General features: G+C 39.6%; 1 pseudogene; it reads right to left on the bottom strand.

The window, feature by feature from the left end:
* Window positions 1–19,813: 19,813 nt before the first annotated feature.
* LOC136317592 (probable E3 ubiquitin-protein ligase IRF2BPL) lies at window positions 19,814–23,648 on the bottom strand (annotated as a pseudogene).
* Window positions 23,649–27,359: the final 3,711 nt, after the last annotated feature.

The raw sequence follows: 27,359 nt of genomic DNA on the forward strand, positions 1-27,359 counted from the left end.
TATGCTTTCTCCCCTCCACATTCCTCAATCAGTATGTAATTCCACCTATAAAACCTAACTTCAAAATGCAGTCAGGGCCTCATTGATTTGAATGACTTAGGTTTCCATGTGGTCCTTGTAGCTGGCTAATTAAAAGACTTCTTAATTTCTTAATTTGGCTAATTGATTGATTGTGTGGCAGGACATCTTATCTCACTGTTTCAATATAACATCGGTATAAAGGCCCTTTACATTTTTAATGTTTATTCCTAGGTTTCTTTTTGGTGTTGTTGCAACTGTCAAAGGAATTGTTTTCTAAGTTCATTTTCAAAAATTTTATCTTTAGCATATAAGAGAGCAATAGACTTTTGTATATTGATTTTGTATTCTGCAACTTTACTGTATTGGTTTATTGTTTCTATAAGTTTTGGGGGGCGCTTTTCTATATACAGGATCATATCAAAAAGTGATACCTTTACTTCTTTTTACCTTATATGGATGCCTTTTATTTCTTTCTCTTTCCTAATTTCTCTTGCTAAAATTTCCAGAACTATGTTGAATAAGAGTGGAGAGAGTGACAACCTTGTCTTGTTTCTGATTTTAGAGAAAAAGCTTTCATTTTTTCACTTTTTAGTATATTAGCTAATGGTTTGTCATATATGACCTTTATTATGTTGATATACTTTCCTTTTATTCATTTTTTGAGTATTTTAAACATAAAGAATGTTGAACATTGAATGCCTTCTCTGCATCTGTTGATAGATCATATGATTTTTGTTCTTTGCTTTGTTGATGTGGTGTATTATGTTGATTGATTTCTGTATGTTAAACTGTCCTTGTGCTTCTGAAATGAATCCCTCATGACTGTGATATATTATTGTTTTAATGTGTTGCATTTGATATGCTAGTATTTTGTTTAGAGTTTATGCACCTCTATTTATTAGAGTTATTGGTCAGTAGTTTTCTTCTTTTGTGTTCTCCTGTCTAGGATTTGGTATCAAGGTCATGTTGACCTCATAAAATATATTAGGTAGTATTACTTATTCTTCTATTTTTGGAAGACTTTGAGAAGGATATGTACCAAATCTTCTTTGAATGTTTGTTAGAATTCACTAATGTAGCCATCTGGTCCTAACCTTTTTTTGGGGGGAGGTTTTTGATTGTTGTTTCTATTTTCTCCTTGCTTTGGGGTCCATTTATATTTTCCATTTCTTCATGACTCAGTCTAGGAAGATTATACAATTCTAGAAATTTATTTATTTCTTTGAGGTTGTTGAATTTGATGGCAAATAATCTTAAATAGTATTCTACTATTATCTTTTGTATATCTATTATGCTTGTGGTAATATTTTCTCTTTCATTTTAAATTTTGTTTGTGTGAGTTCTTTCTCTTTTTCCCTTAGTGAGTCTAGCCAGAGGTTTGTCAATTTAATTGATCTTTTCAAAGTACCATCTCTTTGTTGTATTTTTTCTATTGATGTATATATATTTTTTGTTCTCTGTTTCATTCAGTTCTGTTCTAATTTTTACTATTTTCTTTCTTCTACTGACTTTAGATTGCCTTTCTTCTTCTTTCTCTAGTTCTTTAAGATGTGATGTTAGGTTTTTTACTTGGGATCTTTCTTGTTCTTGATATAATCTTGTAATGATATAAATTTCCCTTTTATTACTGCTTTCACTGAATCTCAGAAATGTTATGTGGTGTTGTCATTTTTGTTTGTCTGTATATATGTTTTGATCTCTGTTTTTATTTCTTCTTTTTACTCATTCATTTATTTAGAAGTATATTGTTTAATTTTTACATTTTTGTGGGTTTCTTTAGTTTCTTTTTGAAGTTGAATTTTAATTTCAAAGCCTTATGGTCAGAATACATGATTGGTATAATTTCAATATTCCTGAATTTGTTGATGCTAGTTTTGTGACCCAACATTTTGGCTATGCTTGAGAATGTTCCATGTACACTGGAGAAGAATGTATAATTTGATATTTTGAAAAAAATGTCCTGCAATTGTTTATTATGTCCATTTGGTGCAGTGTGTTGTTTAAGGCCATTATTTTTTTATTGATTTTCTGTTTTGAAGATATATCTTAACAGTCAATGGTGTGTTGAAATCTCAAGTATAATTGTGTTTCTGTCTGCTTCTATTTTTAGATCAGTTAGTAGATGTCTTATATATTCTGTTGCTCCCTGGTTTGGCACATATATATTAAGAAGTGTTATGCCTTCTAGAGACACTGTCCCTTTTATCATTATGAAATGTCCATTTTTGTCTCTGGTTACCTTTGTTGTCTTGATGACAGTATTTTCAGATATGAGTATGGCTATACCTGCTTTTATTTGGGTATTATTTGCTTGGAGAATCATTTTCCAACCTTTTACATTGAGTCTGCATTTGTCCTTGCAGTTTAGATGTGTCTTTTGAAGGTAGCTACTGCTGGATTTTACTCTTTGATCCAATCTGCTACTCTGTGCCTCTTTATTTGTGAGTTCAGTCTATTTACATTAAGGTAATTATTGACACTTGAGGATTTCCTATAACCATTTTATGTTTTGTTTTCTGGTAGTTCTGTTTCTTTGGTTCTTCTCTGTTTTGTTTCTGTCAGTTGTTTTTATTTGGTGGTATTCCATACTTCTTCTTTCTGTTTCTTCTTTTTTTAATCTGTGTTTTTTCAGTGGTGGCTTTTTTGTTAATGGTTACCATTAGGTTATTAAGAAAATAATTTTGTATGTATAAGAGTTTTTTGTCTTATGTGCTTCTACACTACCTTCCTTGCTACTGCAGAGCTTTATGCTCTCCTCTTTTATGTTACTGATGTCACAGAATTTTTTTTGTTTACATTGTAATCTTGTTGGAGCTTTTACTTGTAGTTTTGATTTGTTTTGAAGAACCATTTTTGTTGAAAGTTTTGATTAGATAGCTAGAAGCTTATCAGTTTTATACTGCTTAAGATTGATAGGTGAGATGAAGCTACATTTATCTGGACTAAAGAGGTGGTATAAGGTTGAATTATGACAAAAACAAGAAAAAGAAAGAAACTAGCAATTTGGCTACTGGTTGTTGAAGAGGAACTTTCAGGGAGAGGTGGCTATTGAGAATTTATTTTTGTGTGTGACAGAAACAGAGAGAGAGAGACAGAGAGAGGGACAGATAGGAACAAACATACAGAAAAGGAGAGAGGTGAGAAGCATCAATTCATTGCAGCACAATAGTTGTTTGTTGATTGCTTTCTCATATGTTCCTTGGCTGGGAGGTGCTCCAGCAGAGCGAGTGACCCCTTGCTCAAGCCAGTGACCTTGGGCTTAAGTCAGCAACCTTGGACTTATGCCAGTAACCTTGTGCTTTAAGCCACTGACCTTTGGGCTCAAAGCAGTGACCATGTTGTCATGTCTATAATCCCACTCTCAAGCCAGCAACCCTTCCCTTAATCTGGTGAGCCAGTGCTCAAGGTGGCAACCTCGAGGTTTCAAATATGGCTCCACTGTGTTCCAGTCTGATGCTCTAACTACTTTGCAACCACCTGATCTAGCTGGATTTTGATTAGTTTTATTTTCTTTGATGTAAACTTTTTTCCCACATCACCACAAAATGTCCAGTAAATTCTATAGTATCCACTACTACATTATAGATTGCTTTTATTTTTATGTGGTATAGTTTTGAATTCTACTTTGGGGTTGACACGTGCAGTATCAAAGGCTAACCCAAGGCTTTAACATCTAGGTTAGAATTGTTAAACTGTTGAAATACTGGGATATATAACTGTAAATTGCAGGAAGGAAGACCACTCAGAGGGAAGAAATGGTTCTTCTAAAACCTAGTAACAACTTCATAAGCTCTATGTATTTCCAGGTATTCCTTGTTTTTTTTTCCTTTCACTGTCTCCCTTCCATACCTTTTCCCTTGCTTTTACACTCTCCTTCTCTTTTCTTCTCAGATATAAATTAGTATTTGAGAGACCATGAAGGTTCTTCCTGCTGGTTCCTAAGTCTTAACTACTGATCTCTCTTGGTATCTGCGACAGCAATACATATTAGAGATTAATTTATTGGCATTCTGGTTTAATTTATTTTAAAATAACAATTGACAATCATATAGTGGATACTCAAGAAATATTTACTAAATGGGTAACCATGTTAGTAGGAACATATAAGAGAAGTTCATTGGGGTGGGTATTTTGATGGGATTGTAGGATACATTAAAGTTATTTTATCATGTTTTATTTATTCTTAGATTATAAAATACTTTAAACAGAAAAATATAAATATCAATATAATGTATTCCTAGTATTCTAATCCAAAGTTAATAAATGCTAATATCTTTTTCTTTTGTAAGAAATACAAAATTATAAAGTTGCATCCCCCTTTTACTTCACCTTCCCTGATTACATTATTATCCTCTCTCTTCTTAAAGGTAGGTATCTTGTAGTTAGTGTGTATGCTTCCCATGCCTGTTACTATATTATTTTTGATATAGTATTATTAATTTTTACATTTAATATAAATGATTTGAGTACATGTCATTCTGAGACTTGCATTTTTCATTTAACATTATCATTATATTTATTCATGTCAATATATGCATATCTAGATCATTCGTTTTACTTGTATCACATGGTATGACTATAATACAATTCATTCTATTCTCTTTTGATAAATATGTAAATTTTTTATTACAAATTGTGTGGTACATCTTTTAACATGCTACTTCTTCATGCATGCAAAAGGTTTTTCAAAATAAATAACTAGAAATGGAACTGCTGGGCATTAGGGAATATATATGTTCAGGTTGACCAGATATGGTTAATTATTCTATGTGATGTCTCAAAATATATGAAATTCCACCAGTGTGTGAAGTTTCTTTTTTCTCTATTTTCTTGAAAATGTATAGCATTGTTAGACTTAGATTTTTCAGTAATGGAAATAGTATTTCACTGGTTTGATTTGTGTTATCTTGATAACCATTGAAATTTAACATATTTTCATATGTGCACTGGGCACTTGAATTTCCTCTTCTTTAAAATGCTTGCTTGTTCAAGTATTTTGCCACTTTCAAATTGTATTGTTCTTTTTACATATTTTCAGAAATTCATTATATATCATGAACCTCTATCTTATGCCAGCTTTATGCTTTGCAAATCTAGCATGTGTGTATATTTTAATGTATTTATGTTATATATAGAAGTTTTACATTTTCATGTACTGAAACTTATCCAATATTTTTTATTTATAGCTTGATTGTTTGTATTATGTTTAAGAGAGCCAGAGCTTACTGAGTATCTGAAGGAAAGAAGACTAGATGAGCAGGTGATGGAAGGTAAAAACAAGTATCTCCATTCATTCTGTTTTTCTTATTTTTCCCATCTTCCACCATTTTTCCCTTTATCCCTATCCTGAAATTGATGCTTTTAAGGAAAAAAAAACAGGCTGCTTTTGCTGTGATTTGTTAAATTTTATATCTAGATATATATTTGGCTTTGTTTTACTATGCTGCCTTTTTCAAAAACTTTTCCAAATACTTAGTGTCACCAGTAAACCCCAGTGGATGAGATTGGTCTGTGCCTTTATGTAGGCCAAGTAGTCACGGCCATCACTTCTGTTCAGGTGCAGGTTCTCATTGAATTCAGACAGATGGTAAAGGAACAGAGTCAGAGGATGGTGAGCCATTCTGATTATTGGTGTCTCACCAAGACAGTCAAGCCACAAGAAAAGCCAAGGGAAAAGCAGAAAACCTGCGTTTCCCATGGTGACAAGCAATCAGGGAGAAGAGAAAAGGAAATCATCCTGCACCTCTTGGTGGTTGGGGCAGAATCTCCCTTCCAATAATATTAGCAAGACAATGGCTCCTCCCAATCAGGAAGGGGACCTGAAACCTCACAGACCACTATATCTGGTGCTGCCCAGCCCCCAATGCAAACTATAAGTGAGCAAACATATACATCATATTTACAAACTTATTTGACCAACACTTTAGGAATAAAAAAAGTTAATAAATAAACTTCAGAATTGATTCACCAAGATTGGGTATGTTCAGGGTGGTATGGCCATAGACAAAATTGATATAGTTGTGCCAAATGAATTACCTTATATAATAAAAAGTAATAAGCAACAAGCAGCAGATCTCATTTGGTGAACTTCTGTTGTTTTCTGGTTTTAGGATGTCTTTGTAAATAATCATTTTCTAAATCTATATTGCTTTAAATCTCTACTGTGCTATCACAATGCTACCCCTACAATCTAATAAAAATTGTTGTAGCCCTGGCAGGTTGCATCAGTGATAGAGTGTCGGCCTGGTGTGCAGGAGTCCCGGGTTTGATTCCTGGCTAGGGCACACAGGAGAAGCACCCATCTGCTTCTCCACCCTTCCCCCTCTCCTTCCTCTCTGTCTCTCTCTTCACCTCCAGCAGCCAAGGCTCCATTGGAACAAAGTTTTCCCAGGCGTTGAGGATGGCTCTGTGGCTCTGATTGCAGCAGAGCAACACCCCAGATGGGCAGAGCATCGCCCCCTGGTGGGCATGCCGGGTGGATCCCAGTCGGGCGCATGCGGGAGGCTGTCTGACTGCCTCCCTGTTTCCAACTTTGGAAAAATACAAAAAACAAACAAACAAACCAAAAAAAATTGTTGTAACCTGGGTTGGGCTTGGGGGAGAACTAAAAAAAAAAAATGAAGGTCAATGATACATCAAACTTTCTCAGACTCTTTCTATTCCTTCTCCCCCCTCCCACCCTCCACTATGCATTGCAGCTTGACTTATTTAGTTACTCAAATCAATCCATTTTTCTTTGTTCAGTGGTTGGACAATAACAGCAAGATTTACTACAGCAAATGAAAAATAAGAAAAAAAACAAGTTAGGTGAATACAAACAAAAAGCTGCTTACATGGCAATCTTCTGTGTTAAATAAAACTTTTAGGACAAGTTGGAGGATTAATATTTGACTACAAAATGAAAGGAAACAGCAAAGCTTCTGTTGAGGAGAATTTTTGGGAAAATGACCTAAAGGCAGAGTTCATCAGAAGAGGCCAATGGCAAAATTTCACCCAGTTCTCTGGTTAGCCTCCTAGGGAGACCTCCTCTGTTTAAGAAATGTCAGTTTTTTAAATTTGTTTTTTATGCACATATCAAAATTTAGGTTGATTGTCTCATATGGGGAAAAAAACCATCTGTCAGTTTTCTCCAAAAAAATCTACATAATTGACTTTCTAACAATCCTCAAAGAAACAGGCATTCATCAATCTGTCTGCCTTAACTGGGGCAGACAGATTGTGTGTCTTTGCCATTTTATCGATATAATAGTAAATGTCACCCAGATTTCTTTTCTTCTGTGTTCTTCAAGATTTCTTTCAATTTGTACAAATGGCTACATTCTCTTTGAGACTAAATTCAGAAAATTGCTGGCTAGGTCGACTAGATTTAGAGCAGGATTAATATGCTTACCTTTTGGCAAGCCCTGAAGTCAGCTACCAGGTACCTGACACTCTCTCTCTCTCTCTCTTTTTTTTTTTTTTTTTACAGAGACAGAGTCAGAGAGAGGGATAGATAGGGATAGACAGGAATGGAGAGAGATGAGAAGCATCAATCATTAGTTTTTTGTTGTGACACCTTAGTTGTTCATTCATTGCTTTCTCATATGTGCCTTGACCGTGGGGCTACAGCAGACCGAGTAACCCCTTGCTCAAGCCAGAGACCTTGAGTCCAAGCTGGTGAGCTTTGCTCAAACCAGATGAGCCCGTGCTCAAGCTGGCGATCTCAGGGTCTTGAACCTGGATCCTCCACATCCCAGTCCAATGCTCTATCCACTGCGCCACCACCTGGTCAAGCAGACACTTTTCACTGTACTCATAGAGACTCAATTCAGGGGTAGTCAGTAGGGGAACATCACTAAAACTCTGTACCAGCGCTGGACCTGTGAGAAACCTGAATCTCCTGGCTTGAAGTTCCTTTTATTTACTGGTGTTGGGAGAGGGAGGAACACCTCTGAACTAGCTTGCCCTTATCTTCTAGCCCTACTAAAATGGCTAAATGGCCTCCAGTATATAAGCAGACTATATTAAGGGATGGTGTCTTTGTTTCCATAGACCAGGATAGGACTTATCATAAGGTTTTTTTTCTCCCTCCATAACTGAATACAGTAACTCAAATCTGTTGAAAATTGCTATTCCACAAAATATATATTAAAGGTTATATTAACTCTCAGACCTTCTCTCAGAATTCAAGATCTAGGATAACTCTTCTTTGAAAAATATATAGTCTTTTGTAATTTTTAAGGGAAAGAGAACTCTTGTTTTATCTTTCCAGACTCTTTGAAATATATTTCTTAGTGTGGCCAGCTTTAGATGCACCCATCTTTTCTGTTTGTACATTGAGACGAAAGACTTAACATTCCCCAACATTTACCAGAAAGGAACAAAAAACAAATTGCTAAACTGGGATTAAATTGAAAAGTTTTTCCCCAGAGTACTGTAACCACAAATGAAATGGAAGTGTGTGTGTTTCCAAGGAAAGTTTGAAAAGCTCATTTCCCCTCAGATAATCAGAAATCTACTAATAGGGTGGTAGAAATTGAGGTAGAATTATTCTCCTTTCTTGTCATCTTGAATCAGCTTTTGGTCTCTAGCTATTATATACCTATTTAAGCATATAGGTATTACAGTTCTACACTTTCATACATGCACAGAATATCATTAATCATAATGATTTCCCATTGTTGGAAGAAGGAAATATATAAGGCTTAAGTCATGGATATAAGACCTCTTTTTTTTTTCGTTCTCAGTTAATTTTAGTACTAAACTGTCTTTTCTGCTCTGTTTTCTCTCTGATGCACCATAGCATGTGGCGTTCTATATCCCGATTAAAAAGTAGAAAACAACAGCATCTGGGCTGAATGGGGCAGGGAAAATCCCACTGGTGCAACCAGTTATGATGGGAAGAGTTATTCAGTGACTTAGCGAGGAAACCAAAGTAGAAAAAAAACTGGCATAAGAAAGCAAATACACTTTATTTATTTGGCATGAATGATTGTCTCCAGTGCTTGTCACCCAGTGTAATGTATTACAGCTGTGTCCTTGAAGCCTTCCCAGTTAGATGCACAGTGAAATATTGATCATCCTATAAATTGTATGTATGTCACAATTAAGGAACAAAAGTAGAGCCAAATGTAACCTGCTTGAAGAAGACATAATAGACATAGCATGTCAGGCCACATCAAGGAAAGATTTTGTGTATCGTGGATCATATGAGAATTTTTCTGTGGACAAAACAGACTAAATAATTTAAGGTTGAAAGGCAGTGTAATGAATACACAACTGTGGATTTTTTAAAATAAACACAGTAAAATACTGAAACATGAAAGTTATATATTTATTGTTCATTTATCTAATATTTTGTCTTTTAATCCCTTTAAATATGGCTGCCCCAAATGCTGGTGTGTCCTCCTAGATGTAAAAGACTAAATGCTGTATGATTCCTTACAAATGAAGTTTAAGAACAGGTAAAACTGTACTATAAATATAATATAAAACTATTATAAATATTATAATAAAAATTCTTATAGTGATATAAGAATTTACAATACTGATTGTTTTTAAGTTGGTGTGTACATAAAAATTACTGGAAAGTAGCAAAGGGAACTTTTTTGGCTGAGTAATCTATATTTTACTTGGAGTGTTGGATACAGGGATGTATACATTTGTCAAAACTTACCAAACTGAAAATTTAAATCTGTGCATTTTATTTAATGAAAATACTCCCTCAATAAAAAGAGAAAAAATACAGAAAAAAAGTATTTCCAAATCATAAGAACACTGAAAGGCACTGCTATTCTGCATAATTCAAAGTTCAGTTACTTTGGTTTGGGGCTCTTTGCCATGGCTTTGTCAAGGATTCCATGAAAAACTTCCTTTACATATAAAACTCACTTTAGATAAACCAAACAAGAGGGAAGCTCCCTTTACATTTTTATTTTTGTTTTAAATGATATAGTTCCCAAAATCTGAGCTATGCAGTCTTAAATGTCATCGAATGTGGAATTTATTCACTACAAAAACCTTTCATTCAGGTGCTTCTCAGCAGGGATATGGTGCCCTCGAGGTCTTGTGGTTTTCTGTTTTATCAATTGTCTCTTCTGCCAGAAGGGCCACTTGAGGGCTGAGCCAGTGTCTGATTTACTGCTACATCCTCAGCACCTAGCACTGGGTCTGGCCCACAGGGTGAGGAACTAATTTAAAGTTTGTTTAATTCATTTCTTAGTTCAGAAGATGTTCTCTGCTTTCTAGGAGCTCACAGAAAAGACATCCTGGTAGGTGACTCCTTACATGGTCTAGTTGATGTAGCTATTCTATTAATTGGCTAACATCTTACTCCATGTATTGCTCTTACTACCTTATTGCTTACCCTTTAAATCTGTCTTTGTCCTACCATTAGTAAAATAGATTAGACAATGAAGGTGAGGACTTTTACCAGAATGCTCCTGAAGAAGTGCATCTAATTTAGTTTTCGGTAGACTCCTTTAGTCTCCTTCCATTATCATAACCATAACCATATGGGTTAGCTTTAACATTTACTTAGCTGTTACAGGGAGATAAGACAGTGGGAGCCATAGGAAATTAAAACAGTTCTGGATTTACATATTTCCATTCAGTGTTTTAGAGTTTTATTATATTAAGCTATTGAACTAGATACAGCAAGCCAAGGGAGGAATTGGGCACCAAAAGGGTTGTGGTGGTTAGAGAACATTAAAAGACACACATACTTCAATTATATAGCTAAGGATCTTTTTTAATGTTTACAAGAGGCCAATTTAAGACAAAGGAAAGACTTGTTACCACAAAAGGTGTTGTGTTTCTGCTGAACGTATAATTTTAAGAAAGCTCAAAGCCATGGATAAAAACCCACACTGAATTAATGAGGGACATTTAAATGCTTAAAGAACCTCACATACCTCTACCTGGCAGGTTGTCAGGTTACAGGTTAAAGGAAACAAACTGGTTCCTTTAATCTACATCTCTCAGTACACAAGGTGCTGAATAAAGCAAATACTAGTAATCTAGCTAAACTGGTGAATGTAGAATGATTTTCTAATGCTAAAAAATTGGTTGCCCTGGTGGGTTGGCTCAGCAGTAGAGTGTAGGCCCAGCATGCATAAGTCCCAAGTTTGATTCCTGACCAGGGCACACAGGAGAAGAACCCATCTGCTTCTCCATCCTTTCACCTCTCCTTTCTCTCTGTCTCTCTCTTCCCCTCCCACAGTCAAGGCTCCATTGGAGCAAAGTTGGCCTGAGCACTGAGGATGGCTTCATGGCCTCTGCTTCAGGTGCTAGAATGGCTCTGGCTGCAACAGAGCAATGCCCCCAGCATTGCCCCTTGTTGGGCATGCCAGGTGGATCCCAGTCGGAAGCATGTGGGAATCTGTCTGACTGCCCCTCTGCTTCTATCTTCAGGAAAAAAAAATTGGTAAAAAAACAAAAAAGTAAGAAAACAAATTATTGGAGCAGCCTCTCTATGGAAAACTAGGTCCTTGAAGGATAGTTTGCTTGTTAAGGCTATTATGAACTTATCTTTCTCAAGAGTGTCCCAGCTCTCAGCTCCATAAAACCTGCAATAAGTGGTATTTTATGACTAACACCTGGACATAACACAAAAGATTGATTGGGGTTTCCAATTTACAAGGTGGGATGATAACAGTTTTAAATATATGACCTTCAAATAGATTTTTTATGAGATGAGCCAAAAATGCTCTTCAAGATTCATGCAAGCAAATGTGATCAGTGCCCAAGTCTGTAAATAACATACCCTATTGTTAAAGCTTACACTCTGAATCTTCTGAATTTGTGGTGTCCTTATTAGAGCCAATAATGTTTTAGAATGATGAACTATGCTTTTACTGAAAGAATAATTAGATTAAAATCCTTTAGGGAAAAGTATGGTCCCCCTCTCTGTATTCTTCCATTTTCTTATCCTCTCTCTTACTCTTCACACAGTTCCGGAAAACTTTCCTTATATCAACTTTATATTTTTAAGATAAGTATAAGCTTTTGACGGTTTTGTGCAACTAATAAAGAAGATTATAAAATAAACAAACTCTGTAACTTTCTATATTCTGAAACACATTACCAAAAACAAACAAACACACACAAAAAAACAAAACAAAAAACCTCGTTTGGGAAATGTTAAATGCTGCTTTGTCAGAGTGCTGGCAATATAATAGGATGAATTACTCCCATATATCTAAATGGCATCTGAAAGAATGAAAATCAGGGGCTATTTAATTAGCTAGAATTGTGGATTGAGGTAATATGTACTACAATTCATTTTAACATTTGTGAGGAGAAATCAGGGTGGGACTGTCCAAAATACTGTCCCTTGTAAAAACCAGCAACAGGATTTTAAAACTGATCACTCACATATCAACCTGATCACTCTGAGGGGACTCCTTTCCAGCTAAATGTTGAATTTAATTCTGTACATCACAGTTCTTTGGAGAGATTTAGTACTTTAATTACATTTTTATGTATCATAGAACTGTAAGCATAAATTATCTTTTAGTTTTCTTAATTTTTAAAGAGGAGCTTAGAAAAATAATAATGATTAAATGTGTATGTGATTCTTCTTTGAGTCTTTTCATTGCTTGTGTGGAGGAGACAGTAGTTCTCTGTATTTGTGGCTGAAGAACCCTCTGGCCATAACTACAGGCAATCTCAATATTGGTCAAAAAGTTTGTAAAATATAATTTTTATGTTTGCGCGCTTATAGTTTGCATTGGAGGCTGGGCAGTGCCAGGTATCTGTGGTCTGTGAAATTGCAAATTACCTTCCTGCTTGGGAAGATCCATTGTTTTGCTAATGTTTCCTAGAGGAGAGGATTTCCCTGACAGAAAATTTTGAAAAGAGAGCAGAAGAACAGAGTTTCTGCCCCCACCACTGAGAAGTGCCCTAGGGTTTCTTTTTCCTCCCTGATTGCTTTCCTGTTGCTTGCCTGTCTTGGTAAGACACCAATAAACAGAATGGTCCACCATCCTCTGGCTCCAAGGTTTCTGCCTGAATCCAATGAGAACTTGCATGTACATGGCTGTGATGGCTGTGACTACTGGCCTAATACTCAGGAATGACTGCAAAGTCTAAAAGTCACTCAATCAACTAACTGTTGTGCCTACAGGGATGATAATTATTTTGACATTTTTCTTCTTCCTTAAATACTTTAAACTGAGCATTCATTTCTATATGGTATTTTACTTAGTTGCAGCATGGGCTGGAGGAAAATCATCAGAAATATATACATTTTAATTTTAAAAATATTTTAATTGGAACTTTGTGGTGTAGACCCAGAAAAGCCTTTCAACCCAAATGTTGAAATCATTGGTATTATATAATATAGTCAGAGTTAATAATCTAACCAAACTGTCTGAGCATTAATTTGTATATTGATATGTCATGGAGTGGAGTGAGATATTTTAAAACCAATTGGTATTAAAAAATATTCCCATTATATCATGTCAGTAGTTGCTTTTTCTGCATATCTACAGAGCCTCTTATAATGATGAAGCTTGCTGGAAAGCTGTGTTACTCAAACACCAAAATTATTTTGCCTACATCTGGTTTGTAAAACATGCCAAAAGTGTTTAATGTAATGGGTCATATCTGTCAAGGAGGATTATAAAATGTAACTATTCAATATTTAATTGCTATTTCCCTGAGCATTTGCTTTGCTAGCATCTTATAGGAAATGATCTCAGAAGCAAGAGTGTTTAGGTCAAAAGGATACTGTCTATAGTGAAATAGAAGAATTTTCTTTTAATCTGAAAAATCTCTTCTTGTTCCTCTCACCAAGTTTACCAGAGTGCCTTTTATTCAGAGAGCAAAGTGGAATGTGCTTCAGCTTGTTGAGGAGAGACTTGGTTGTTGACTTGGTTTCAGAGCAAAATTCACCCATGAATCATGTGAAAAGTAAATATTTCTGTCTGTATTCTTTTTTCTTTTCTTTCTTTTTTGTCTGTATTCTGTGGGTTAGGATGATTTGAGAATGAATGTGAGTCTATAACTGGAGACTTCACACTGGGAAGTTGACCTTTTGCTATTTGGTTAGCTCATGGATACATCTGCAACTACTGGCATGCTTGGCAATGTTTGCAGATCAGAATTCATTACTTGCTGGGATCTAAGGTATAGTATGGAAAATTTAGGTTCTAAAAAAATATTTTATTTTGCTAGTTTAAGAGTCATGTTTCCTGAATTTATTTTGCTAAATTTCTAGTAAAAACTCATCATTCCATAAATGGCTATCTACTAAAAATAAAATAAAAGCAAGCCCTTCTGCTAGGTAGTTTAAAATTAAAAATTGAAAAAAAAGCTATAAAATGATTTGACTTTGGCTGATGGGTATATAACACAATCAATAGTTCAAAATTCTATAGAAATCTTTACCTGAAACCTATATACTCTTATTGATCAATGTTACCTTGTTAAAGTTAATTTTCTTTCTTTTTTTTCTTTTTGTGAAAGAGACACAGAGAGAGAGAGAGACAGAAAGAGGGACAAATAGGGACAGATAGGAAGGGAGAGACATAAAAAGCATCAATTCTTCATTGTGGCACTTTAGTTGTTCATTGATTGCCTTCTCATACGTGCCTTGATCAGGGGGCTACAGCAGGCTGAGTGACCCCTTGCTCAAGCCAGCGTCCTTGGCTTAAAACTGATGAGCCTTGCTCAAACCATATGAGCCTGCATTCAAGCTGGCAACCTCAAATTTTCGAAATTGAGTCCTCTGCATCCCACTCTGATACTTTATCCACTGCACCACTGCTTGGTCAGGCATTAAAGTTAATTTTCTAAATAAAATTTAAAAATAAACATATAAATAGAAAAAAATGGAAAAGAAAATAAAACTATAAAAAACAAACAGAAAATATAGTTGTTTATTGTATTTGTATTTTCTTATAGTAGCAACATTAGTCTAAGCATAAGAGCAAAGTCATAAAATGAGAAGAAAAAGATTGAGTTAATGCTACAGAAGCAAGAAACACTAAGCCCCTTCTATAAGTTATAAATCCATATAAACAAAAGTTAAAGAAAAACAACAAATAGGTAAATATTTGCAGCAGATATTAAGTATAATTGGTCTACCTACTTCTTACAAGTTAATTTAAAAAGATGAAAACATAAACAAAATTGGACAAAGGGCATAAATGATAATTCACAAAAAAATAACTAAGAAATAAATTAATAAATGTTTACCTTCATTAGCAATCAAAGAGATACAAACTATATCCATCCATCACATTGGCAGATGTGGGGGGAGAAAGAGCAAAGAGACAGAGAGAGAGAGCAAGACTGAGGCACAGACATAGAGTTATAGTCAAAGACATAGGACTGGAAGTAAATGCTCTAAAACAGTTATCTTGGGGTAATGAGATTACATGCAGTTTTTAGTGTCTTTTGAGATCTATAACTTTTAAAATTAGGAATTAGGAACAGTAAAATTCGCTGTGAAAAAAGATAAAGCTATAAAAGGACACATCAGCCCAGTCACAGGAAAATATTATCCATGACCAGCTCTAAGGACAATACAGTGTGTCCGTAAAGTCATGGTGCACTTTTGACCGGTCACAGGAAAGCAACAAAAGATGATAGAAATGTGAAATCTGTACTAAATAAAAGGAAAACTCTCCTAGTTTCTGTAGAATGATGTGGCAGCATGTGCGCATGCACAGATGATGACATAACACTGCATATACAGTGGAGCAGCCCACGGCCATGCCAGTCGAGATGTGGATGGTACAGAGGAAAGTTCAGTGTGTCCTGTGGCTTGCTAAATTCGAATCTGTGACCAAAGTGCAATGTGAATATCGGTGCGTTTATAACAAAGCACCACCACATAGGAATAACATGACTCAGTGGGATAAGCAGTTGAAGGAAACCGGCAGTTTGGTGGAGAAACCCTGTTCTGGTAGGCCATCAGTCAGTAACAAGTCTGTAGAGGCTATATGGGATAGCTACCTAAGGAGTCCTAAAAAATCTGTGCATGAGCCCACATTGAACTGCACTGAATAAGTATAAAACTGGGGAAATTTTCCTTTTATTTGGTGCAGATTTCACATTTCTATCATCTTTTGTTGCTTTCCTGTGACCAGTCAAAAGTGCATCATGACTTTACAGGCACACTGTATTTACATAGGCCAAAATTGCTTGTGGAGTTTCACTGCCATTTTTGTGCATCCTTCTTTCTTTAAGTAACCATATCCTACAAATTGTCCAAGTCTTCAGTATTTTCACTCACTCATCTATCTATTCATTCGTCTATTAAACAGACATTTGTTTTGTTCACACCATGTACCAGGCTTAGTAGTTGTTTTTGACCAATACTCCATACTGTAAACATTTTCTAGTTGTTTCTTATCTGCACTTACAGTCTTAGGGGCCTTCAGACATTGTTAGGTGACTGACTAGGATATCTTTTTAACGAGTTCTATTTTTGTTAAATAGGTGATACTACTATGAACTTTTAGCTTTAAGGAGGACCTTAAACGTCTTAACCCAAAGAGTGAGTAATGTAAAAATTGCATGCAGCTCTATACGACATGTTTACCAGATGATGCCACTCTTACTCACACATATTCTAAATGGAGAGCATGCTTCCAATTATGTTCCTCTACAGTATCTGAGCTCCCTGTGTTAGGATAAGTCACTTAGCCTGATCATCCATTATCAAGGCTGGTGTGTGATGTCCTGTGTTTCTGCATATTAGTAATACATATCAATTGTTCTACTTTCTTTGTCCTGATCTTTTTGTGTGGGTTTCCTAGTTCTCGCTTTCTGCCCTGCTTTGCCTCCTGGCATTTATATCCTACTACTTCACAGCCTGTCCTCCTGACTGTGGCTTCTACACTTGCTCTTATACAGATATTTACTCTAACTTTCCTCAGTACTGGCATAAATTTTTTATCACTGATGTAAAAAATTCTCACAAACTAAGTGGCTTAAAATAATACAGATTTTTAACCTTACATCTCTGGAGGTCTAAAGTCCAAAATGAGTTTTACTGGGCTAAAATCAATGTGTGAGTAAGACTGCATTTTTTTTTTAGAGGCTCTAGGGCAAAATCTGTTTCCTTACATTTTCCAACTTCTAGAGGCTACCTTCATGCATGACTCCCTTCTTCCATCTTCAAAACCAGCAACATTGCATCTATTTGATTACTCTTCTGTGGTCACAACCCCTTCTGACCATAAGTGGAAAAGATTCTCCACTTTTAAAGACATGTGGATTAAATTTTGCCCCTCCCACCTGGAAAGATATGTTCACATGCTAATAATTCTTAGAACCTGTGAATAATACATTATTTGGAAAAAACGTTGTTTGAAGATATAAATACAGATTTTTTTTAATTTAGTGAGAGGATGGGAGGAAGAGACAGATTCCTGCATGTGCCCCAGCCAGGATTTACCCAGCAGGTTTACTATGGGGTGATGCTCTGCCCATATGGGGCTCTTGCTCTGTTGCAACCCGAGCCACTTTTTTAGCCATGGAGCCTTCCTCAGTGATTGGGGCCAACTCACTCTAATCAAGTCATGACTGCAAGAAGAGAGGAGAAGAAAGAAAGAGAGAGAAAGAGAAGTGAGAGGGGGAGAAGTAGAGAGGCAGATAAGTTCTTCTCCTGTGTGCCCTGACTGGGAATCAAACCTAGGACATCCATATACCAGGCCGAGTCTCTACCACTGAGCCAACTAGCCAGGGTTAAATACAGATCTTGAGACAAAAGATAATTCTGGGTTATCTGGCTGGGCTCTAAATCTAATGAAAAGTGCCTTTATAAGGGAAAGGCAGAGACAAATTTGAGGTAGACAGAAGAGGAGACACAGAGAAGAGGAGGAGGCAATAGAATCATAGAGGCAGAGATTGGGCTAATGCAACTTCAAATCCAGGGACTCCTGGAGCCACTAGAGGCTGGGAGAGACAAAGAAGGAATCTCCCCAAAGTCTCCAGAAGGAATGTGTCCCTGCTGACAGCTTGATTTTAAACTCTTAGCTTTTAGAACTTCAAGAGAATAAGTTCTGATTATTTTAAGTCACCCAATTTGTGGTAATCTGTTACAACAGTCACAGGAAACTAATACAGAACCCATGTGATTACACAGAGTCCTACAAGATAATTTAGGATAGTCTCTCAATCTCAAATTCCTTAACCTTAGTCACATCTGCAAAATCAGACATATTTACTTTTTCTTTTCCTGTTAGGTAATATATTCACAGGTTCCAGAGATTAGGACATGTACGCATTTAGGATGTCATTATTCTACTCACCACAGCACATAAATAGACTGTTTATCCCTAAAATCATTTCTGCTCATGCCCTCCATGAGAACAGCCAACTCCCAGGCTATTTTTTTAATCTGTATTTCGCTTCCATCCTTATTTAATATCTAGGATCTGTCTGCTAAGTGTCAATGTAGAATAATAGACTACACTAATATGTAGTCAGGTAGACCTGTGTTTTACCCTGGTTCTTTATTTACTTTCTGTGAGATTATTTACCCTCTATGAGCTTGTTTCCTTATCCATAAATTATGAGTAGTCATACATATACCATAAAGTCATGGTGAGGAGTAAAGGAGATAACATGTATAATATGCTTGGCACATAGTAAGCATTTAATAAATGTTGCTTTTTTTCTTGCACTATCATTCTATAATCTATGATCCTGTGGCAATCAATAGGATTGATGGAGGTGGTCTGATAAAGGACATATTTTTGTATAGGGGCTTTCCAATTTTCTTCAAATCCCACTGTAAAGATACCTTTCTAATCTGATTGTACATAAGGCTCTCCGTGAAACCATTGCATTTTATTTTATGCTATGATTATACTTACACAACACTAGGGTTCCTGATTGGAAAGGAAAAAATCCTACCAAATTGGCTACAGGAAATAACACAGCAATGATAACAAATCAAAAAAATATTTATCATGTAACTACTATGTTTTAAATCTTGTAGTCACTAGGGAATGACATTGACACAATAATTATGCTCATGGATGGAAAGATTGACAAGTAAATAAGTGATTATAATATAGTGTTGTTAAGCCTAATCTGGAGGGACTTGAAACATTGAAGACACAAACAAAATTTGTCGATTCCACACCAGAGCTTTATTGTTTAGCTTGGCCAAGCGGCGGCAACTCCGACAGAAATCTGAGGGAGAGCGTGCCAGCCCTTTGTTCTACCTAGTTTTTATAGTTTTGTAAGTGGGAAAGTACAGAAGCAAAAATTGCAATTAGGTGCTTTTTACCACTATTGGTTATAGTCATATGTCCTTTAACATGATAGGACCATGTTCAATTTGCAAGCCATACATCATTTTGGAGAAAACAGAATTTATAAGTCAACACAATGGTAGAAAGATGTCTCTTTACATATTAAAAGGCATTCTTATATTCTCTAATGTTTATCCGCCATCTCTCTGTCCAGAGTCACACACGTTAACCACATGCATTCACATAGGAGAGGTAGTTTCCATGGGGACAAATACCCACAAGTGGCTCATTACTATAAGAAAAGGTTTATTTTGGCTTTTATCTTCCTGCACCTGGCTAGCCATTCACCCCTTTCCCCACAGGTGTGGTGGAATGTCAGGGAATCCATGTTTTCCTTCCCTTTGCATTTACAATACAGTGCCAAGGGCCATCCTGGTTTTATGCCAATCACATAGTACAGAGATTATTCTCAAAATTTCTCTGCACACCTTAACCCAAATTAATAAAATGTTTTTCAAGCCTCTTAAAATATTAATATTAATTCTGCAGCTTTTGGTATTTTACAACGCCTGCGGCTGAAGTGGCGCAGTGGCTCCTCATTCCCCCCTCTGAATGGGAGGATAAGACACGGTATCTACCGAAGGGAGAGGCTGGTATGTAGGCTGAAATGTGGGTAGAAGGACTAGGAGGTTGGCAGCCCCTAGCTGGCGTTTGATTAGGGTGGCCACCATGCATAGAACATAGGGGCCGATCAGGAGCACAGCAAGGAGCACCAGAATGGGACCTGCAAGGGAGGAGAGCAATGTAGTGGCCCACGAGGGCCAGGCAAACCCAGGGACCCAAAGTCCATGTGCTTCTCTGTCCGAATGGCGTTTCTCCAGGAGGTCTCTGAGGAGGTCCAGAGATTGGCGGATGACTCCGGAATGGTTGGCGAAGAAACAGCATTGCTTTTGGAGAGCTGCACACAGTCCTCCTTGGCACAAGAACAGCAGGTTGAATCCCCTTCGGTTCTGCAGTGCAACTTCTGCAAGGGAGCCCAAGGATTTTCGAGAACTCGGATTGAGCTCCCAAGGGTGGCGATGTCCTGGTCCATGAGTTCCTGAAGAGCCCTTGAGTGGATTTTCGGAGTCCGGTTGAGCCCTCCTTCTAGCTAAGTCAGCTTGATTAGGAACTGGCTTGATGTGAGCTTGATGAATCCATGTTGCGTGGCCAGCAACCTTTACAGCCGTGGGGGTACTGAGGACCACCAGAAATGGGCCCTTCCACTGAGGCTCAAGGCTCGAAGCTGTATACCTGATTCCAGACATCCCAGGGGTGGAGGAGGTGGGGGCGGACCCCCAGCTGCATGCCCTGGTGCCACAAAGGCCCCTGCTGACATGGTCAGCTTTAGTGCCTCGCTCTGGTTTGCCATTCACTGCTCAGTTTGAAGGTCCCAGGCAGTCTTTTTTACAGAACTCTTGGTTTCCTCATGCATGGCTGTAAAAGTCAGCCAGCCTATGGCCCCCAAAAGGACAGATCTGGGGCATGATGGGATTGCACCACCCCACATCAAAAAGGGTGGGAAAGGCTTAATCCTAAAAGCAAGCCTGGCTATAAGGATCCTGCCTGCCCACAGCCCGCACCCAATACATTTTAATATTATTTGGGCAACAGGCTTTCATGTGGGCAGCACCATTTTTAATAAAGTGAGCATAATATATTTTATTTGCCCAACAATCCATTCCTATGCTTACTTTACTACCCACAATCTACACCACCGGCATTCCTGTGTACGAAAATTAGGCATATTACATAAATTATAACAGCACAAATCATACAGTTTCAACAATTACAAAGGTACAGTTCACCAGTCTCTGAGCACTTAGCCCAAAGCGCAAAATGTCCTCGGCCTTCTTTCTAGTCATGGGAAAAACTTTCCGGGGCAAGGAAGTGCTTTCAGCAAAGCCACCCCCCACCCCCATTAGGGTATTTCACATTGTCCAAAATCCGTAAGTCCATCCAACAAAGGAGTCAGTGCTCACTCTGGTCATAGTCCAGGAAATCAGTCCACACACATGGGGTGTCAGCCACCCCCTCATTCCTGCCAACCTGGTAGGTCTTACACTGTCCCAAAGAGGAGCACGTAGCAATGGCAGTCAGCATTTCCATCTCTGCTCCGGAGAGCATGATGGCATTCAGCCCTATGTCCTAAAATCGCAGAACTACCAGGGCCATAGTAGGTGCTCCTTCCAGCTGGGCTCTCATTTTATGGAGACTGCAGATTGCAACTCCAGCCCAATTCTCCTCATCCTCCAAAGAGGAACTTGAGAAAACAGCAGCTCCCGCTGCCAGAGTCGAGCCCCGGGCCGCCGCCGCCTTCTGCTCCACACACCTTGCAGCCCCAGCTTCCGCCTCAGCCCCAGCCTCCCGCCACTGCTGGCTTTCCACAATGTCCAGGGCAAGCTGCAACTCCCGAACTTCTGAATCCTCCTCCAGCAGCTGCTCCATTTCCAGGCAAACCTTGCAAACCTGGTTGGCCTCCACCTCCAGCGCTTCCTCCAGATCCAGGGTCAGCATTTCTTTCTCCCACATTTGCTCCAGCTCCTTCCACTGCTGCCTCTGCTGCTCCTCACCCAGATTCAGGGCACCCTCAGTGGAGTCTGGAGGCTTGGGGGACGCCTTCCTCTTGCGCAGGCTAGCAGCTGCACCCCAGCCGGACGGGGCGGCGGGTGGTAGGGCCCTGGTCGGGGGGGGGTGTGCTGGGAGCACAAGTTAGACTCACCAGCGCTGTGGGCAGCATGGGACAGCTGGCGTCCAGGTAGGGCTGGGGCAGCATGTCTGCGCCAGGCACGCTGTCCTTGAAGAAGCACACGGCCTCGGGCAGCAGGTCTCCAAGTAAGCACCAGTCCCCAGAGCAGTGCTTCTTCTCATACTCCAGATACTTGAAGCCGGAGGAGAGACCCCGACCGAAGTCTTCCATACAGTCCTGATACATCTGCTTAGCCACCACAGATGTGCTGGAGTACACGTTGCCTGAGCCCGTGGAGTACTCAATGAACTCATAGTCCATGCTGGACTTGGAGACAGCATCGAAGGCAAAAATGTGGCCCAGTAATGAGTGGTCCTTCTTGAAGCACACCTCCTAGGGCATGCAGCCAGCCAATGTGAGCAGCGTGTCACGGACCATCTTGGGCTTGTTCGTCCACTCCTTCGCGTGGTTGCGCAGGCTCTCACTCAGTTCCGCCAGGGCCTCAGCGTTATGCTGCTTCTCCTTCAATTCGTGCTCCTGGTCAGTGCTTGACACTGAGCCAGGCCTTTTGCCACCAGCACCCACGCTCACCTCGGCAAACGACGACGAGATCGAAGACGATGCTGAAGAAGACGCGGCAGATAGCCTGTCGCGCCTCCGAGACAAGCTGAACCCCAGGGAGCTCCAGGGGTCACGGGCATCAGGGGTCCACAGCTGCCCAGGCCATGGGGTGGTGGTGGGGGCAGCATGGTGTCAGTGGCTGGGCCGTTAAGCAGCATCTGTGGCAGCAGGTTGGGAGGCATGTTAAGCTGGGGGCCTCCACCACCACCACCGGGGGTTGGGCAGTCCTGTCACCAGCCCTCCATGTGTCCCGTGGCACTGAAGATGAGTTGGGGCTCTAGTGGTTCAGCTCCGGGGTGTCCCTCATCTGGTGCCAGCTTGGGGAAACCATTTGGACCCCTGGACCGTTGAGCAGCTGCACGGCGTGGCTGCTGCTTCCCAGGCTCACCGGTGGTGGCGGGTACTCGAAGCAGCTGTGCTGTTCGGTGGCGTCGGCAGCTGCAATCAGGACGTAGCACTCCAGGTCAGACTGGGCCGCCAGCACTGCAGGCTTGCTGGAACCATTGACGTGGTTGAGCTGTTGTTGCTGCTGCTGCGGCCTCCTTAGCCAACAGGGCCACCATCTTGACCCCGACGAGCGCTGGCGGTCTGGGGGAATGGGATGTCCTGGAAGCAGCCATGCAACCGCTTCAGCTGGTGCAGGGTCTCGATAACAAACTCGATGTGATCAGCACCCTCCTAGTTTACGCAATGGCGTCATAAGGTTCCGAGAAGTCCCAGATCATGGCCCAGGGCATATGGGGCAGGTGTCACAGGTAGCAAGACCGTCTCCGGTTTGTTGAAAGTGATGGCTCCTGTACCCCCTTGGAATGTGATGGAGGCACTCATTTTCCGCAGTAGGTCTCGTCCCATCAAGGGGTAGGGGCAGTTGGGCATTACTATGAATGAATGAGTGACTAACCCTCATCCCAGGTCCACCATCCCACCGTGGTCCAGGGATATCTTTCGGCTTTCCCTGTAGCCCCTTGCACGGAGATTATGTTCTTGGAGAGGGGCCCCAGGGGCTCTTTCAGGACAGAGAGTTCTGCCCCTGTGCCCACAAGGAAGGATACGGGTTTTCCCCCTACTTGGACTGTGACCATGGGCTCAAGGGGGTTTAGCAGAATTGAGCCCCGGCCCCGTCAGTCCTCTTCCTCAAACAGAAGGGCTTTGGGTTTTTGTCCCTGGCTGCCCATTCCTTTTCCTTTCAACTTGGGGCAATCCTGCTTGAAGTGGCTGTGCTCGCAGCAGTAGGCACATTGATCCTTTCCTGAGGGCTCTCGGCGGCTATGAGGTTTCCCGCGGCCACACTGCTTTCTATCGCCCTGCTTTTTTACAATCCCTTGTTCTTGTAGGGCCATCACGAGGGACCAACTTGTCTCTTTCGCTGCTTTTATTGCTTCAGTGTCCCTATTGTTATACCCCCGAGTGGCTATGCTTACTAATTTTTCCCTAGTTTCCCCATCAAGTCCCTCTAATTTCTGTAACTTTTTTCTAATATCTGGGGCCGACTGGTAACAAATGCTAGGTTAACCGCATGCCTATTTGGTTCCGCATCAGGATCGATGGGAGTCCAGGTGCAGTATGCCTCTAGTAGCCATTCTAAGAATGCGGCAGGGGATTCCTGCAGTACCTGCATTACTTCACTTACTTTGGTCAAATTTGTGGGTTTGCGAGCTGCCACCCACATCCCAACCAAGAGATGTCGGCGGTAGTTGTGAGCGCATCCCTACCACCTCTGTCGTTAGGGTCCCAGTTAGGTCTCTCAGTGGGGAGTGCTGTTTCTATGGCTGCTTGCCCCGCTGGGGTGTCTGGGGCTTCCTGGCCCGCCAGGAAAGCGAGCCTTGCTTAGCACAGACATACTCCCACTGCTCCATTGTGAACAGGACCTGCAACAACCCAAATGTGGGCCATTCGTGTTCACACAACGTGCAAAGGTGGCCCTTGGAGAATTTCTCCCCGTACACATCCTCCTGTGGACATAAGCCAGTTTAAAATGAGAAATCATACATTCAAAGGGGGACTGCAGATCTTTGCTGCTTCTGCCACCCATGTATTGCTGTGGGGAAAGTAGGACCAAGATGAATGCAGTGACAAAAACAGATAAACAAACAGCAAAAACAGACAAAATGGCAAAAACAGATAGACAAACAGCCGACACTCTTCCCTTGAGCTCAGAATATCTAAACTCAAATGGGGTTCCCTAAAAGTGGGATGCCCTCCCAAATCTCCTAACCTCACATCCAAGGGGAGATGGCCACTGGCCCCTTCCCGGCTCATCAGCCAGAGCTCACGTGGCAAACTGTCGCGACCTTGTTCTATTTACCCAGGGTTGAACAAGAAAACTCTGGTGTGCAGACCGACAGCAGTCCCTTGATCCCGGACGAGCCCCCAAAACAGCGGTTCTCAACCTGTGGGTCATGACCCCGGCAGGGGTCAAACGACCAAAACACAGGGGTCACCTAAAGCCATCGGAAAATACATATTTATTATACAATACAATTTTAAATAAAAAATGTATTTCAAGCCTCTTAAAATATTAATATTAATTCTGCAGCTTTTGGTATTTTACAACACCTGCAGCTGAAGTGGCACAGTAGCTCTTCAGTGTGATTGGTGTCATGATGAACACAAACAGAGGTGAACTTAAACATCACATAGCAGGGCATAAAGACTTCCTAAAGTAAGTGATGTCTAATTTTGGACCTAAAGGTTGAATAGAAGTTAGTTATGTAAAATATCTTGCCCTCCACAGAAAGGAGAAAAATAAATAAAATTTTGTTTTAATAAATTCAGTTGACTTAAACATTGCTATTAGTAATAGATAGATAGATAGATAGATAGATAGATAGATAGATAGATTGCCATTCTATTTTTTTTTAAGATATAGTTGCACTACTGTGATGGGAATAAATGGTTCATTGATAGACATCTTTTAGTCACTTAGTGAAAAAGAGGAGTTTTATTACATTTGCACACATGAACACAGCAGGCAAGTTGGTGGTTAGTAATCATGTAAATACTATACTGCAAATGCCACTGAGATATAAAGGTCTAATTTTAGGAAAAGCATGGATGTATTGTGGTGTTGTGGTCATAGTACAGTGATGTGTAGGAGGTTGTACCAAATGTTTGGGAGATGTAGTTTATGGTTTCTAGGACTAATAATATCAGCAAAAATATGTTGCAGATTTACTATGTGCCAGGTACTCTTCTAATCAATTTTTACATATTAACATATTAAATCTTTTCAGTGATCTGTGAGGTAGGTAGTACTACTATCTTTATCTTACAGATAAAAAATATGATACAGAGGTTAAATAAATTTTCTAAAGTTAGGCAGCAAGTGTCAGAGCTGGGATCCATGTTAATACACTTGAATTTGAAAGCCTGTGCTCTTAATTCTGATAGTAAGTACAGCTTCTTCAGTGGAGGAAGGGTCTTGCTGTAAGCATGTAAACATAGAAATGCCACATTAAAGGGAAAACAGAAGCAAATGTCAACCTGACTATATGGTAATATATCCATTAAGTGCCAAATGATTGAATGAATAGGATTACTAAACATAAGATTATGACACGGTGGGGGTTACTTGGTTAAGAAGTTTACAGAAATTTTAAGCAGTGTTTTGTTAAGAGAGTAATGTAGTTACAATTACTAATAATAGTTAACACATTTGAGTCCTTACTATATACCAATAAGTGCTTTACATAATATCTAATAAAACTAAAAACATCCTCTAAGAAAGGTACTATTACATTTCCATTTTTCTGTTTAACAATTGAGACACAGAAAAGGTAATTAGCCCAGCCTCAGAACTCAGAAGAAGGGGAGCCAGGATTTAAACCAAGGCAGTTTGAATATTCCTTAAATATATTGAATTGCTTCAGTAATTCTTATCTCTCTCTCTTCCATAAGCAGTTTTTCTCTCTTTACTAAATTGTTCTCATCAACTTTCAAACACACTGTAATCATTTGTATTTTTTTTTGTATTTTTCTGAAGCTGGAAACGGGAAGAGACAGTCAGACAGACTCCCGCATGTGCCCGACCAGGATCCACCTGGCACACCCACCAGGGGCGATGCTCTGCCCACCAGGGGGCAATGCTCTGCCCCTCCGGGGCATTGCTTTGCCATGACCAGAGCCACTCAAGCACCTGGGGCAGAGGCCAAGGAGCCATCCCCAGCGCCTGGGCCATCTTTGCTCCAATGGAGCCTTGGCTGCGGAAGGGGAAGAGAGAGACAGAGAGGAAGGAGGGGGAGGGTGGAGAAGCAAATGGGCGCTTCTCCTACGTGCCCTGGCCGGGAATCAAACCCAGGTCCCCTGCATGCCAGGCCGACGCTCTACTGCTGAACCAACCGGCCAGGGCCTCTTTTGTATTTTTTAATTTATCTGTCAATTTCTTTGTTCCTTTATGGAAAAATTGCCCCCCAAAATGCCTCTATTTATTGTTCGCATTTGGTTTTCTTTCATTCTTTCTTGATTACACTTCAGTCAGGTTCTTGTCTTTACCACTTCACTGAATCTTCTCTTGACAAGGTCACCAATGACCTCATAGTTACTGCAAAGGTCAATTCTTGGTTCTCATCTGGTTTGACATTTAGCACTATTTGGTAAAGCAAACAATTCCTATGATGTCCAAGACATCACACCTGGTTTTCTTTCTATTTCTTTGGAAGTTCCAGGTTTCTTCTGCTGATTCTTTCTACCTCCACAATTTCTTAATGTCAGAGTTATAGACCATCCTTGAAACAGTATGTTTCCACTTATTTGTATCTTCTTCAATTTCTTCAGTGTCCTATCATTTTCTGAGT

This window comes from Saccopteryx bilineata, chromosome X, assembly GCF_036850765.1.
Source record: "Saccopteryx bilineata isolate mSacBil1 chromosome X, mSacBil1_pri_phased_curated, whole genome shotgun sequence".
NCBI lineage: Eukaryota > Metazoa > Chordata > Mammalia > Chiroptera > Emballonuridae > Saccopteryx > Saccopteryx bilineata.